We start from the raw sequence: 18224 nt of genomic DNA on the forward strand, positions 1-18224 counted from the left end.
GAGTAAAAATGAATGGCTCCTACTGGTGCTACAACATCTGCATATAGCTCTTGTTTGCCAAAATAATCCTCTCTGAAGGACATTTATAGCAGGACATTTATAGGAGGAATGAGTATCGTGTAATGAAAATGACAATAATAGTCATGTGTGGACAATCAATTTGTTTGATAAAGAATGCTTGTCAAGACATTACCAGTGAGTAGGTTGTCAAAGAGATTTCTTTATTATCTCTATCTCTAATGTCTATCTTTCTCTCTCTCTATCTCTCTGTATATATATCTCTCACCATCTCTCCCTCTCTATCTCTCTCACTCTACTTCTCTCTCCCCCTTCTCTATCTCTCTCTATGTCCTCATCCTTTCTCCCTCAGAAATCTGTTTTTTGTTGTTGTTTTTTTTAATTATTGACTACATCATAAAGCCCACCGGAATATTCCTAATTGCACATTATTACGAAATGTTCAATCTATTATTGCATTTCATCCCGATGCCATTAAAATGGGGATGAAAAAAAAAGAAAGAAAAAAATCACAATCCTTACAAGTCACAAAATTAAGGCATAAGAAGCAAGAATTCCCGGACGGCAAAGTGATCCCTTGTGCCAGGGAGCTACTTTGATTAAATCCACACGGATCAATCCAGATCCTATGCCAATCAATTAGCACAAATAGTGTTGTGGGAGGGAAGTTGATCCCACCAAACCAATTAGTGGGGATCGAGGGCGCAGTCTCCATCGGGTGAACTGAATAAGGCTGAGAAATTACCAGACAGAGAGTTAGATTGATGAGTAGAGCTCAGTGCCATAAAGAAATGCCAAGAACAGACACATTCAAACACCCCCTCCCCCCACACACACACCTCATGCAGAAATCTATTTCCTTTTTTATTCCTTGGAGCACAGGAGTAATTCATATATGATGAAGGCTACTTTAGGGGCTGTAATATACCAACAGAATGGGATATTATTTGTCTAGTGTATTGGTTCCTCGCATATAACCCATCCTATATCACTGTTATCTGGGTTGGACTCAGGTGAAATGTACATTCAAATCTCACATGATTGATCACTTCCAAACCTCCAATTAGGTGCAAATGCCTACAAACTTTTCTGGTTGTGTGCAAGTGTTTTTTCTTTTCTTTTCTTTCCGAAAGTTTGTTGTTTTAACAGCAGTATACTGTAAAAGTGGATATTTTCGTGTGAGTAATTTTCACACTCAGCTGGAGAATCAAGACATCAACTACAGAAACATGGCATGCAACAATATCTGAGTGCTTTTATTTTTGCATTAGTTTCTGGTTGCGCAAAATGTGTGAAAATTTCAACACGGTGAAAATTTCCACTTTTACAGTATGCCCATTGTCTGAACCAAGAAATCATATGTGCAGAGACTCCAACCCCAAGCACCTTCTGATCTGGAGATTCTCCCGCCCGAAACCCCTAACAAACGGGAGACTCCAAGTTGATGTGTGCGAAGTTCTTAGGATTCTAGATGTTCTCTGGTGCTATCTAAGGCTTATTTTTTGAAATTACGACAGAAATAAATATGAAATCCTTTCCACCGGGAGACACAGAGCCAGGGCGGGAGAAATCAAATCTCAAACGGGAGAACGGGAGATTGTGCAAAAATGGGCTTTCGGCGGGAGATCTCCCGTCGAAAACGGGAGAGTTGGAGTCTCTGTATGTGATATAAAGAAACACTTTGATGCAACTGCTATTGCAAGCAGAAGTCAATAAAGGAATGAAACAAGAATTGCAATGTTGGACAACATATCATTCTGTCTCATCTCAGGATTTTTTCCACTATATTTCTTAGCACTGCATCAACTGAAAACTTGTTCTTTTTTTTTTTCCTGCGGCTGACTGGCAGATTTCAAAAGCAATCATCACCAACAAATAAATTGATAAATAAATGAATAATAGATAACTTTCAAGTGAACTACACATTAAGACAACTTCACGAAATAATTGAACAAAACTTACACCTAAATAAAAACAAAGTTCACATTATATCAGGAATAGATCCTACTGCCTTTATGATTTCAGCCTTCAATTCAACGTAATTTAAAAACAAAACTAAACAAAACAAAAAACAAATCAAAGCTAGCCGCATTTTCTTACATGGCTTTTTGACCACATTGTTGCTACTTATAATCAGGTCAAGAAGCAAATTTCAGGGGAAAACTAAAATTCTTTGATTAGAAACTATGCAAGCTTAAAGGAACTACATTGTAAATATGGATACAGACATAACTGAATTTTGTCCCTTCAAATAACATGTCCCTAGCAATTTTCTTGTATGTGTTACGTACATAAAAAGTCTCATTCACTGCCATACTAGGAAATCTGATGATTTTCATATTTTCTTCCTTGTTACAATTTCCAAAGACTACACAGGCTCTATCCATAATGCATTTCAATCACAATATATTGCTGTCAAATCAAGTACATGTCTGCAGATACTGTATGTGACTACAGCTGCTTGCAATTGTATTGTATCCAACCCTCTCATTTGTCCTACAGTATACCTGAATGGAAGCAAGTTGGCAACCATACAGCCGACTATGCAATACCGAGGTATGCTCCCATTTGTTTGGCACAGGTTATCGATACTTGTTTTCAAAGAGCCGGGAACAGTGAGTGGTAAATGAGGCACAAATGGGGACATCTCAACATTAATTGGGTTGAGTCACGGCAGGCTCGCCTAATTGGCCATGTCAGAAGGTCATCTGGCCCAATAGCTTGAATGGAGAATGAATGTTTGCTGTTCCCTGCTTGAAAGAAGGAGAGCATTGCCCAATGCCACCTTGTAAGACAGACAGCATGGGGAAATTCTAGTCTGTGCCATTTGGACTCCTTCATATTACATGTATATCGCTCCCTCATCGTTTCATCTAGAGCTGAGACTTTAGTAATAGCCAGATGAAATGTGTCAGTCGGGCTCATCACATCCTAGGAACTGAGAACAATTTCTTTACATGGTTATAAAATACAAAGTAATTATAAATTTGTGACTGGCCGTATTAGGGTCCTTATAATTGCAATTTGTTTCTGGACACAATGGCAACTTCCATGTTTATTTTCTCTACAAAATGTAGCTCATTGGTAGAGAGACACATTTAAAAAAAAACTCTGAAAACATACAGAGTCTACATGAATAAATTTGGCTGGTATTTAATAAGAACATCAAATCTTCAAAAATCCAGTTTGTTCCACACAAGTTATTCAATCTTCGAGGCAGCCCATGTACAAATCATAATGTCTTCCACATTGTACTATAGTGACTGCAGACAGAGAGAGCATAGCATTTATAAACTGGTATCTGGTCCCCTAAGTCATACTGGTAGTTAGCTCTTGGGGGTTCTGGGTTGGTGGTAGCACCAGAATAAAAAGAGGGCATGTGATGGGGAGCAGGTATGGAGGGTTAAAAAGAAAATGGAAAATGGAAAAGAGGAACTATGAGGCATATCTACCGATTGAGTCATTATGTCATACTACCATCATATTACCATATCAAAATAAGCTAATTTATTTATTCTCCAAGTACAATGTGTCGATGGTCTGTGTGTCTAAACAGGGAGCCGAAAAAAAAAAATAACTGTAATGAAAATACGTCAGCACTTCAGACCTGTCTTGTCACAAAATATATTTTGCTAATTTGCTGAAAATCAGTGTGTATTCTGATGCACAGACCAAAACTATGCATACATTGTATTTCAAAGACTGAGATCAAATGCTTTTCCCATGACATCTAGCTGATAGCATTCAGACATCTCTACAAATAGCTGTCAAAGGAAAGCACATGCTATGTGTACTCTTTGCTTCGCTTGAGTGACTTTCTGTCCAAGCATCACCATGACTACTCACTTAACAGTTGACAAAGAGCTACTATAGTGCAGTCAACCTCTGCAGATCAAAACATACTGATACACAGTAAAAAAAAAAAAAAAAAAAAGACGGTACACTATTATCCTTGAAGGCAAAAACCATATATCGTTTTAGAAAATTGCAAATGATAACTAGTCCACATGGATGCTGAATTTCATGAAGACAAAATACTAAAAACTTAATAGTAGCTGGCAGCCCTTCAGCTTTTATTACTTTGAATGATAGTAAACTTGCAATAGAAGGACATTAGTGACAACTCCTCTTGTAAAAGCACAAGGACTTGCATCTGACCGACCCTTGAACAGCAAGCATTAATTGCACCTACAATGTACCCTGGTTTCTCAAAAAGATTGCGGTAATAGTATCAATTTTACTTTAAGAGTTAACAAAAAGGCTGGAGTTCAAATCATTTTTTATTTACAAATCACTTTATTTCATTCAAGCTGAAAAAGTCCTTTTGGCTGTATAATGCAATAAATCCTTTTAGTTCAAAACTCTATTCCAGTCAAAGATTACAATCTAAGCAATTTAAAGTGAATATTGTATACAGGGCAGTCATCTATCTAAGAGCTATTAAAGCAATCCTCCATGTGTAATAACTGCCTGTTGTGAAATAGCTGTTAAAGCAATGTAGTAGTCCTATACGAGGCATTAATCAGCAGATTTCTGCAACACAGCAGAGTGTGTTCACACTGGTAAAGAGTGAATCATCACTAAATGATGCAAAGCCAAAGCATGTGAACAGCGGAATGAGCATGAAACTTAGATTTATTTTTTTTCTAATTTTTTCTTACCACACTACAAAATTGAGATCACATTATATGCCAAATGTACATCTCCCTCTAGAATTACAAATTGGCTGTACAATTCTTATAATTTCTGTGGCACATATTTCTCCCCTGCTTTCATTATGAAGAGGAAGAGAAAAGATGAGGACATTTCTTTGTCAAAGCACACCTGCTACCTCAAGACTTCCTACCATTCCTCTAATTCACCAAGTAAAGTTACAACTATGTAGTCAAAGTCCAGTGTGGAGATGTAATACTCAAAGCTGCCTCATAAAATCTCTCCTGTAGGTTTTAGTACCAGTTTGCCTTGCTCAGAAACAAAAAAAAAAAAAAAAAGAACAGAAGAAATTACCAGTAATTCTGGCATGTTTACAACTGGCCATAAATTCAGAAAGGTTACTGTGTTAGAAACTTTTAAAACAAGATTTAAAGGAATCCTTTGGCAATAGATGTACAATACATGAATCTCAATATAAAATATCTGGGGGTCATGAAATAAACTGCTAAATCTACCAGAAGATGAATTGCTCTGGAAATGCAGTATAAGGAGCCATATTCCACTTTTATTTTATTACAGCACTATCTGCTTCAATGCAAGTTATATTTCTACAGAATAGTTACAACTTTTTATGAAATAATGATTAAATTGCAGTGAAAGTCTGAGTGCATTAACCCGTTGAGGATGAGTCCCGAGTATACTTGGGCAGGTGTCTATGGGAAATGCGTGTTGTAGTAAAATCAGACCGTCCTCAACAGGTTAAATCGATGATTCTCTGAATACCTCTTGTGAATTTGATTCTAGGAGTTTGTAGTCAAAACAATCAAAAGTGGGAAGGGCGAGGAGGAGAGGGTCAAAAGCGATGTAAACCTAGAAAGTCACAGCTGAAAATAATAACACACTGGGCTAAAAACAGCACACTGCTGAATTCACTGCCCTTTAACATCACCATACATTTTGTAACACCAGGTTTATTCTACCTATGCATTATGTATAGTCATTCTAAAACAACTGGTGTGTACTTCAAGTTTTCTAGCATATAGGAGGAAATCACAAGGAATTTTCGTAGCTTTCACTCATTGCTGCTCTGGCCAGATGCCAGTACCCAGTTCAATCACCAAAAGAGTAAAGTAATTTTACCAATTCATATCAGATTTACAGGAAATGCAGGGCGTGTTAATATTGAAGCTGATTTTAAGGACTGGATGTGAATCTGATCTTCAACATTAAGAATCAAGCACCTAAAAAGAAAGCTAGTCAAGAGACAAATTCCTTTCATATCTACTGTAGATTCTTTAATACGTGATACAATCATCCGGCTGAATATAACACTGCGACAGTGGAAAGTCAAAACAGTGTCTCCATGAATACACACGGTCTTTACACTTAAGATCCTCATACAGTTCATATCAATGAGAACACTGCATTGATCAGCATTTGATCTATCAATATCATATCACACACAAAGTAAAGAATAAGAATTAAATACCATATTCGGTCATCATAAAACTGTATAGCTGTTTGACTTCTGCAATGCATTTATGACTGCTCTCTTGAAGTTAAGACTAGCAGATATAAAGACACAATTCAGGTACAATCATGTTAGAAAAGGTCGTGAACTCTGATCGAAATAAGTGAGTTGGCACGTTTCAGCATCTATAAACTGACCAATATTATCTCTCTGAATTTCATCAACGTGCATTTTGATCCATCAACATTCCAACAGGCATGGCTAGATGCAGAAGTAGGATGGAGAAACCCTTTATAACAGTCACAGCAGGGACTTTTTAATATCCCCTTGAGTGGCAGGGGGCCCGAACACACAGGAGCGCTGGAAAATGGAGAGCCAGTTGTGTCCCCAGGCCATGCAGCTGCACACCGTATCATTACATTCAAACATTCAGGTCGTGCAGAACCCCTCCCCACTCCATTATCACAGCCCCCGCCAAGCATGAAATAGCGGAGGCTTACCATAAGGGGGCGGCAGGGGTGGCTCGCAGGGGGTGTTTATCGCCTTCCTGAACTTGCTGAGGTGGGCATTGGGGCTTGGAAGGCAGCGCAGGAAGCCAAACGGACTCATTCGCCTGTCATTTGCATGTCTGTGCTATCTTTACGAGACAAGAGATGGAACATATTCTACCGCACCGGTCACCTCTGAACCAACTTATCGCAGTCTGGCGGAGTTGCCTATCAGGAGGGCTTCTACGCTTTCATGAAATTGTGCACACGATTCACGACACTTGGTAACATGAAGATGGAAACCTACACTCATGCTCACACTTCATAAGCATAATATCCACACAGTTAAATAATAAACCTGTGTGTATCTTTGAATATATATGCATGCCAATATGATATATCTTCATGCTAGGTGTTGGGTTTGATAGGGTAAGCTGTGAAGTCTGTTGCATCCGCGAAGCAGATGTATCTGGGACGCTAATGTCTATCTTTCCTTCGAAAGTGTCTTACAAACTTGTGTGGCGGCTCGAAAACTTGCTAACTGCGATATTGATATAATATGATGTCACAAATGTATCACTAGTAGTTATGTACATGTATGATGTACTGCATGCATGGTTGTTTTAATGTGTATGTACACAGGTTGACCAGATTAATGGAGAACATTCTATGTGGTATAGATATAGTACATACAGGCTGACCAGATAAGTGGAGAATTTTCTAGGTGGTATACAATGTAGCTATACAGTACATGCATGTAGCAGGAAATACATTATAGCTCACTCAATCTAGAATGATTTCACCCATTCCAGAAAGTTCTGGGAAGTGCTTACATGTTTGGCTGAGTGAGGCACTGTCCCTGTAGCCCAATGTGATTGGTAGTTATTCTTGGCAGTGATGTTTTGTACATAGTTAGGCAGTGAGTCATCCAGGTTTCCTGGAACTTAGACTGGCTAGTAGGTTGGAGAGAGTTATAGAATGTGCTAGAAGGGGTGAATAGATAGTATATAAGCTAGAGAAATTCTGCAGTAGGCAGAGTACCCAACACCTCTGCTCTGAGAGTTACGTCACTTCTGGCTCTGAAGCGACTTGTTATAGTCAGTCCTGTGTTACCTGCTGACCTGTTATGTTTGTGGAGATACTTGGCTTGGAAGACATTTTTGCCTGCAGAGAATTAATGTGCCTTCATTGGACTCCATATTTTAATGTCAATGGACATTGCTACGGCAAAGCTGTGACGGGCTGGATTCATAGCTGGACAATATAAAGTGAATCATCATTCAACGCATCAACTGGACGTGGTCGTCACAACGTTTGGACTCTGCACGTTTCGCCGTGGACATATATCGTGGATTTTACCCCGGATCTATACCATGGACTATCGTAACCTGCGCCTCTGGAGTTACGTCGGAGGAATCATTCATCGGTGCGTCAAGGAGCATTCATTTGTGCATCAAGCATCGTATTTGGCCACTACCAGGGAACTGTAGGGATTTCATGATTTTAGTGAGTAAGTCATTCCATTACTGACTTATATTTGTTTCTAGTGATCATTATTGTACTGATGTGAAAACCGATTACGAGTCTGTACCTACAATATCACTGTTAATAAACCGCCTGAACATCAGTTGATTGTTTCTTTTGTGCGATCATTCTCGGAGTGATTTTGGTCGTAACAAAATTGGGGGCTTGTCCGGGAAGTGAATTTAAGCCAAAACTTAGAATTTGGAACGTTCCGGAATCCAGAATATTGGTACAGACATAATACCAGTTGAGTTGATTGTTCAATTGTATATTGTGTGTAACACATTGTCACAATGTCAATCAGTACAATGGATGTTCAGGCATTTGTTCAGAGGACAGATTTGTCCCTCAAAGATTTGCAAAGGTTACGCAAATGTGATTTGACTGCTATTGCACAGCATTTGAATGTTGATGTTCCACAAGGTGTAAGAAAGTCAGAAATTCTTGACTTAGTAGCTGGTCACATGGAGCTCAAAGAAGAAATTCATACTCCTGATCAAGCTCAAATTTCAGATCAGACACGGCTTGAGCTTGCTAAATTGCAAATGAAGGAGAAAGAAATGGAAATGGAGAAAGAGAAGATGAGATTGGAAAGAGAGAGGGAGAAAGAACAAAAAGAACTGGAAATGAAGAAACTTGAAATGGAACAGAAGAAATTTGAAGTGGAGCAGCAACTGAAATTGCGTGAGATGGAATTGACTCATGCACAAACTGTTGGAAATCGTGAAAGGGCTCCCTCTGAATTTGATTTGGCCAAGAACATTCGATTGGTGCCAAAGTTTGAAGAAAACAGAGTTGATGCATATTTTGTGTCATTTGAGAAGGTAGCTAACAGTTTGAACTGGCCACAGGAATTTTGGCCCTTGCTCCTTCAAAGTGTGTTTGTCGGCAAAGCAGCCGATGTGTACTCATCTCTCTCTGAAGAGCAATCACGTGACTATGCTACAGTCAAGAAGGCAGTGTTGAATGCTTATGAGTTGGTGCCAGAGGCGTACAGACACAAGTTCAGAAATTCGTACCGCAAACCAGGCCAGACACATGTTGAGTTTGCTCGTGAAAAAGAAATGATGTTCGATAGGTGGTACAGGTCCCTGAAAGTGGATCAGGACTTTGATAACCTACGTGAGGTTGTTCTCTTGGAAGAATTCAAAAAGAGTGTTGCTTTCAGTGTGAGGTCGCATTTGGATGATCACAAAGTGACAAGTTTGCATAAAGCAGCCTTGATGGCTGATGAGTATGAGCTGACCCACAGAAATGACAACAGACCACCTTTCAGGAATTTCTCTGGAAACAAGAGAGACAAAAATCAGTCAAGCAATCCAAAGAATGCTGGTTCTGAAAAAGGCACGAGTTCTGAAACTTCATTGGCACCAAAGCCTCAATCTGACAAAGGGTCCAGTACAAGTGCAAATGTCATCAAATGTTTTCACTGTAACAAGACAGGGCATGTAAAGTCACAGTGTTGGAAGTTGCAAAACAAAACAAAGAAGGACTTAGGATTTGTCATGTCAAAAAGTGTCCTACCAGAAAACAGTGTCCCGTTCAGTGAAACACAGGCCATTGAAAGTCAGTCTCCCAAATTCAAAGATAGGCTGAAGCAGGTGGATGAGAGCTATCATAGCTTTTTGTTTGATGGTGAGGTGACCCCATGTACTTCTGGTGAGGCAGGTAAGCCAGTGGTCATCCTGAGGGATACGGGGGCCTCTCAGTCGTTGATGGTGGATGGTGGTATGACTTTTCCACCAGATAGTGCAGTGAATGCAAAAGTCTTGATTCAGACTGTTGATGGCAGTTATATGTCAGTGCCACTGTATAGAGTGGATTTGAAGTGTGACCTAGTTTCTGGTCCTGTTACTGTTGGAGTTGTTCCTGAGTTGCCCATGGCAGGCATTGACTTCTTGTTGGGGAATGACTTGGCTGGGGACAAGGTGGTTGCGTCTCCAGTTGTTTCGGATAAACCAGTGGTGGTTGCTGAAACTGAGCAGTTGCAGGAGGAGTTTCCTGGGATTTTCCCAGATTGTGTTGTGACTAGGTCTCAGGCTCGTAGAGCTGTTCAAGATGATGCGGATTCTGTTGATGTGGAGGAGAATTCCGGTGTTTGGTTGGCAGAAACCTTTTTCAAGGATTTGAATGATGGGGTTGCTGTATTAGGCTCCGAGGCTAACAGTGATGGGCTGTTTAGCAAGTCTTCCTTGGTTGAAGCACAGCAGGCAGACTCTGAGTTGAAAGGCTTGTCTCAGACGGCGTGTTCTGAGGCTGAGGCTGAAAAGGTCCCTGAGTGCTATTATGTCAAAGATGGCATTTTGATGAGGAAGTGGAGACCTCCCCATAGGCCAGCTGATGAGGATTGGACGGTGGTCCGTCAAGTTGTTGTCCCTCCTAGTTACCGCGGTGAGATCTTGAGGATTGCTCACGAGTTACCTGTTGGCGGCCATTTAGGCGTCAGAAAGACAAAGGATCGGATCATGAGGCATTTTTATTGGCCAGGGTTGAATGTGGATGTGGCTGAGTTTTGCAAAACTTGTCACACATGTCAGGTGGCTGGTAAACCGCAGCATTCAGTGAAGCCGGCGCCATTGATTCCGATACCTGCATTTGAAGAACCATTCAGTCGGGTTCTAGTTGACTGTGTTGGACCGTTGCCTAGGACTAGGTCGGGTCATAAGTACCTCTTGACAATCATGGATATGTCTACACGGTTTCCAGAGGCTATCCCATTGCGAAATATCACTGCTAAGACTGTGGTAGATGCTCTAGTGCAGTTTTTCACTAGGTATGGGTTGCCCAAGGAAGTGCAGTCTGACCAAGGGTCAAATTTCATGTCAGGCATATTTCAAGAGGTGATGTATCGTTTGGGTGTGAAGCAGCTGAAGTCGTCAGCTTATCATCCCCAATCCCAAGGTGCGTTGGAGCGCTACCACCAGACCCTAAAGACAATGATTAGGGCATTTTGCGAGGAGTATCCCGAGGATTGGGATAAGGGCATCCCTTTCCTGCTGTTTGCAACGAGGGACTCCCCAAATGAGTCGACGGGTTTCAGCCCATTTGAGTTGGTGTACGGTCATGAAGTCAGGGGCCCACTGAAGCTCATCAAAGAGAAATTCATGACTGAGGATGATGAGGTCCACCTACTTGACTATGTGTCAAAGTTTCGTGAAAGGCTTTCAAAGGCTTGTGAGGTAGCTAGGGAACACTTGAAAGTGTCACAAGACTCCATGAAGAGAAAGGCAGACAAAAATGCCAAAGCCCGAACTTTCAACCCAGGTGACAAAGTTCTTGTACTGCTGCCCATACAAAGTGAACCACTGAAAGCCAAGTTCAGTGGCCCGTACTGTGTCAAAAAGAAACTTAATGATGTGAACTATGTGATCAGTACGCCAGACAGACGCAAAGATCAGAGGGTGTGTCATGTAAACATGCTGAAAGAGTACTATGAGAGAAAGGCTAGTCAGCCGGTAGTCGTAGCTCAGGTGGTAGAAGAGGAAGTAGAGGAAGAGGGAGAAGCTCAAGATGAGAATGGAAGTGAGCCCTCTAGTGCCAGGTTGTCTAACTCAGAGATGTTAGGGAAAGTAGATGAGGCACTGAACTACCTACCTGAAAATCAGAGGAAAGATGTGACTAGTCTGTTACATGAGTACAAAGAACTGTGTAAAGACAAACCAGGTTGCACCCCTCTGGCTGTACATGATGTTGATGTAGGAGATGCTGACCCTATCAAGCAAAACCCTTACAGGTTAAACCCAAGCAAACTGCAAAAAGTAAGGGAAGAGGTTCAATACATGCTAGACAATGACATAATAGAACCTAGTAAAAGCAGTTGGAGCTCCCCAATCGTCATGGTGCCCAAACCGGATGGGTCTCAAAGATTCTGCATAGATTACCGAAAGGTGAATGCCGTGACGAAAACAGACTCTTTCCCCATTCCCAGACTAGAAGACTGCATTGACAGGGTCGGAAATTCTGCATATGTCAGTAAAATAGACCTTCTAAAGGGATACTGGCAAGTGCCCTTGACCGACAAAGCCAGAGAGATTTCTGCTTTTGCTACACCAGATGGCTTGTTCCAATGCAAAGTAATGCCATTCGGCATGAAAAATGCTCCGGCCACCTTCCAACGGCTGACAAACCAAATCATTGCCGGACTTGACCACTGTGTAGTATACATTGATGACATCCTTGTGTATAGTGACACGTGGGAGGAGCACATTACACACTTGCGGCAACTTTTTGATCGACTCAAGGAGGCCAGATTGGTGATTAATCTGGCAAAGAGTGAATTTGCAAAGGCCAAAGTGGTGTATCTCGGGCATGTAGTCGGTCAGGGACAAGTATTGCCAAGAGAAGCCAAGGTAGAGGCTATACTAGGCTTTCCCATTCCCCAATCCAAGAAGGAGTTGCTCAGATTTCTGGGCATGGCTGGTTTCTACAGGAAATTTGTACCGAATTTCAGCACTGTAGTCACCCCCCTAACAAACCTGCTAAAGGGCAAGGCAAAGTACACCTGGACTGATGAGTGTCAAAGAGCCTTCGAGAAACTAAAGGCAGTCCTTGCTAATGAGCCTGTTTTGGCAGCTCCTGACTTCGCAAAGCCATTCAAGGTGGCAATAGATGCTAGCAATGTAGGAGTGGGAGCGGTTTTGCTCCAAGAAGATGAAGAAGGCACTGAACGACCAGTTAGCTACTTCTCCAAAAAATTGAACACATACCAGAAGAAGTACTCCACAATTGAGAAGGAGGCTCTCAGTCTCATCCTTGCCCTCCAGCAATACGAAGTGTACTTGACAAATAGCAAAGGGGAGATCACGGTCTATACTGACCACAACCCCTTGGTCTTTTTAGACCGGTTCAAAATGAAGAACAACAGGTTGTTCAGATGGAGCATGATGACACAGCCATATATGCACTCAAAATCAAACATGTGGCAGGCAAAAACAATGTAATTGCCGACGCTCTGTCAAGAGTGTAACATGAAGAGAGTATCAAAGGTGAAAAGTTTTCACCGCATATCATTTCCAGTGTATGTGTTAAGCATATTCATTAATGTGTGCAAAACAGTTTGATATGATTGTATAAGCTCCGAGAATCCAAGCAATATCATTGTAAATAGTATCCATGAAAAGAGAACATGGAATTAATATAGCTATCCAAAAGGCATGTGATAGTATGTGATTATTGTTGCTTGACTTGGACTTTACCTCACATTCGTTGTAAATAACAATGAGAAATTGTGAAGGTAAAAGAAACCCTTGCTACAGCAAGGCTTTCTTTTTCCCATGGGGGATGGTGTCACAAATGTATCACTAGTAGTTATGTACATGTATGATGTACTGCATGCATGGTTGTTTTAATGTGTATGTACACAGGTTGACCAGATTAATGGAGAACATTCTATGTGGTATAGATATAGTACATACAGGCTGACCAGATAAGTGGAGAATTTTCTAGGTGGTATACAATGTAGCTATACAGTACATGCATGTAGCAGGAAATACATTATAGCTCACTCAATCTAGAATGATTTCACCCATTCCAGAAAGTTCTGGGAAGTGCTTACATGTTTGGCTGAGTGAGGCACTGTCCCTGTAGCCCAATGTGATTGGTAGTTATTCTTGGCAGTGATGTTTTGTACATAGTTAGGCAGTGAGTCATCCAGGTTTCCTGGAACTTAGACTGGCTAGTAGGTTGGAGAGAGTTATAGAATGTGCTAGAAGGGGTGAATAGATAGTATATAAGCTAGAGAAATTCTGCAGTAGGCAGAGTACCCAACACCTCTGCTCTGAGAGTTACGTCACTTCTGGCTCTGAAGCGACTTGTTATAGTCAGTCCTGTGTTACCTGCTGACCTGTTATGTTTGTGGAGATACTTGGCTTGGAAGACATTTTTGCCTGCAGAGAATTAATGTGCCTTCATTGGACTCCATATTTTAATGTCAATGGACATTGCTACGGCAAAGCTGTGACGGGCTGGATTCATAGCTGGACAATATAAAGTGAATCATCATTCAACGCATCAACTGGACGTGGTCGTCACAACGTTTGGACTCTGCACGTTTCGCCGTGGACATATATCGTGGATTTTACCCCGGATCTATACCATGGACTATCGTAACCTGCGCCTCTGGAGTTACGTCGGAGGAATCATTCATCGGTGCGTCAAGGAGCATTCATTTGTGCATCAAGCATCGTATTTGGCCACTACCAGGGAACTGTAGGGATTTCATGATTTTAGTGAGTAAGTCATTCCATTACTGACTTATATTTGTTTCTAGTGATCATTATTGTACTGATGTGAAAACCGATTACGAGTCTGTACCTACAATATCACTGTTAATAAACCGCCTGAACATCAGTTGATTGTTTCTTTTGTGCGATCATTCTCGGAGTGATTTTGGTCGTAACAATGAATTCAGAGCAGGGCCTCACTGCTTCATGCCATACGATACAACTATTAACAGGACTGTCAACCTCTGCAGACCAGAAAACATACAGTAACAAAAAAAAAAAATGAAAGCAAAAAACAACAAACAAACAATCCATCATATTTTGGTTTATGAATGGCAAAATTGCACATTTAAAGCATGAATTACATAATCACAGAAATTTTTTTTTTTTTTTTTTTTTTTACTAAACACTAAAGTTTCTTATATTTATGAAAATATCTAACAAATCTTCACACTAAATGTTGGCAACCCTGCACTACACTATTTAGGTACACAGATTACTCCTCGTAGCCTGTCTGACCTAGGACATGGGATATATTTGAAAGTTTTTGACAATCTACTTTTGGGGTTTCAAGAGCGCACACTCTCTGTACATACTCCTGCAGCATGCAGGAGACCATGTACAGCACTGATCTGTCAAACTCATTACAATTTTCAATACGCCTGCTGATGCTTGGAATCTTTATGAAGTTAACCAATGGATGGATTTTGTGATTCACTCTGATATTTTATCCACTGTAAAAACATATCAAGCAAGGTGGGTTTTCTTTATAGAATCTGTTCGAAGTCACATCTACGAGTGTAATTGGCAAGGCTCTGAACAAAATATCTACAATGCCGCTCTCTTCAGATGGTAGTGAATTACTCAGATAACACTTGTAACTAGACACTGTCATTTTGCTCTGGTGGCCCATTTGGGCCACTATAATATTTGAATTTGAAATTTTGGTGGCCTGAAAAAGATATGTAGTGGCCCAGAATAAAAGAAAATACAATTTTACATTTTTAATTTTTGCTGCCCAATAGGGCCACTGAAAGCTAATCGTTTTGGAATTCTGGTGGCCTGACTTCAATTTTTACAAGCTTTGTATAATCAAGGAGGTACTGCTTGCCTAGTACCTCCTTGGTATAATATCGCACTCTGCAATGCCCATTTTATGGGAGGCTTAAAAATATCATAAAACCTCTGCAATGCTTGTAGATCATTTCAGGATGAACTGAAGTACACCATACATGCACTGTTTGCCATAAACACAGCACTTCACAATGCCAGCAAATCAAATTATGTTGCGTGCAATTGAAGCACATTTCACTTTGCCAGCGTTGTATCGAGCAGTAATGGAAAATCATTAGGTAATTGATTTAACCTCCATACTCCATTATTCAAATCATTCACAGATCAGTTGATTAGACCGTAATGTCACTGGATGGAGTTTACCTAGTTTCATGTTATTACACTGTACTGCTTTGCTGCTGTGCATACAGTATGTCATCACTACATTACAATCACACAACATGAGTACATAATAAAGACAAATATTCACTCAAAGTATTTCCAACAAAGAGCACCACGCATCGTGCCTGCATTTCAACAGTCATAACTCTTTAACAAACTTTATGTCTACTTCATGATTTTATTCATACTCAAAACAACAGTCGAGAATCTTAATCCTATGTATGTCATGGCAATATTTCCTTACCACACAAGCTGTATGTCCTTTTCATTTTTTTATGAAAATACTTACTAATACTTATCGGAACAGTCACATTTACAACTAATTACTAACAAACATAACACCTCTGGGGTGACAAGACCTTGTACCTGCACAATGTAAAATGTTCAGAAGAGCAAAAAAACAACAACAAACAAACAAACAAAAAAACATGGCAGCCAAAGTACTGCAGCAAATGGGAGCACATTATGTTTTTTTGACATGCCGTGATGGACCTTTCATTTTTGGGGTAAGACAGCTAGGATTTGGACAGGACATCATTTAACTAATTATCTGACTGTTAATCCAAAACAGTCATTTTCACCAAAATTTCAGATACGAGGTCTTGTCACCCCAGCGACGATAAATTTTGCATTGTTATCGTTTTGTTTCTCTCTCTCTCTCTGGCAGATGTGAATGTTGTAAACAGCACGCCAATCAATGTCACTTTCACAAGATTATTGAACACGGCTTCAGTTTGATACTGCCATGAACTTCAGATTCACACATAATAACTGTGTGTGTAGGTCACTCTGGCTAACAGCTGTTCAATGTACAGCCTATAACACTGCACAAAATTACTAGCAGACCATGTGGAAGTATGGTACTTTATACCCATAGCCAGTCCAGGTGATGTAGCCTGTAGTATGACCCATTAAAGCACTTGTCCATTTAAAGAGAAAACTAGATATATCGCTACGGCAACTGATATGCCTCCGCCATAATGCATGGTTCTCCTAATAGGTCTATAGTACAATGTCTTGACAATGTGTGATGACAGTTTCACACAATTGGCAAAATATTAAAATGACAGGTTTGCTACAAATGTGCTGAATGTTCACTTTCCTAGAACTAGGTTCAATTGGATGAATGATTAAAATGTCAGAGTGCAGGTATTTGGGGAACTGATGATTTTTACTTGACTTTTGACCCTTTTATAAGTTTATGCACTGAGTAATTTTCAAGGTATTGAGAAGAAGTATAATTTCAGTATCAAATGGGAAAATAGCATTATCTAAACCTGGCCTTTGACCTTTGACCTCACAGTTCCAAAGAGAATCACTGTTAGGTTGAACATGCATAAATATGTAAGTTTCATGATACCTTGAGTTACTTTTGAGATATGGAAGAAAAAGCGCAATTCAACACTTTCACGTGACCTTTGACCTTTTGACCTTTGACTTTTTGGCAAGAAACTTTCCACAGAATATATATCGGGTAATACATGCATACATCAAGTTTAAAAAAAAACCTTCAGGCATTGCATAAATATAAGGAAAGTAGTGATATTTTGAGGAGTTGACCTTGACCTTTGACCCCCTGACCTTTGAACCATGACCCCCAATTTCCTTAGATAATCACTGCCCATTGGAACAAGCATATATACTACGTTCCATGAAGATACCTTGAACCATTTGCGAGATATGGAGAAAAAAAATTGAAAAAATGAATTTTCAACCTTTTTTTTCACAAAATAACCTGTGACCTCTGACCTTTGACCCCGTGACCCTAAAATCCAAACAAAGTATTATCCTCCCAGGATATACCCTCATACCAAGTTTGATGTAAACCCACCACACGGTTCTTGAGATATCAACAAAAACACAAGGCAATCGCCAAATTGTGTCTCGCCCATTCGCGTACAAGGAATTAATATTTTTTATAACTCCCAGAAGTTAATTGACCTGCTTATGACCTTTGACCTCGTGGTGACCTTCAACACCCTACGGGACATTTACCATCCAAGTTTGGTCACAAACGGACAAAGGGATCAAAAGTAATGAGCCATAATTGAAACGCACCATAAAAACATAACATTGGGCCCTAAAAATTTGTTGACCCCTTTCTGTGACCTTTGACCTTTTGATGACCTTTAACTCCCCAAGGGACATCTACCGCCCAAGTTTGGTCACAAACGGACATAGGGATCAAAAGTTATGAGCCATAAACGAAATGCGCCCTAAAAACTTAACATTGGGCCCTAAAAGTTCATTGACCCCTGTCTGTAACCTTTGACCTTGTGGCTACCTTCAACTTCCCAAGGGACATCTACCATCACCCAAGTTTGATTGCCATTGTAGCAACATGTGCTGAGTTACGTGTGATAAGAGAGTCTTGCAAGTAACCTTTAACGTATG

At 40.3% G+C, this 18224-nt stretch overlaps 1 protein-coding gene across 2 annotated transcripts in view; it reads right to left on the bottom strand.

Moving 5' to 3' along the window:
* The window catches only part of LOC139733619 (ubiquitin carboxyl-terminal hydrolase 31-like), a 117176-nt gene that overhangs the window by 70503 nt on the left and 28449 nt on the right, over positions 1 to 18224 (bottom strand). The gene's annotated exons all lie outside the window — the stretch shown is intronic.

The sequence above is a fragment of the Diadema antillarum genome, unplaced genomic scaffold, assembly GCF_040938485.1.
Source record: "Diadema antillarum isolate AM-2024a unplaced genomic scaffold, OU_Dant_1.0 seq00000484_RagTag, whole genome shotgun sequence".
Lineage (NCBI taxonomy): Eukaryota > Metazoa > Echinodermata > Echinoidea > Diadematoida > Diadematidae > Diadema > Diadema antillarum.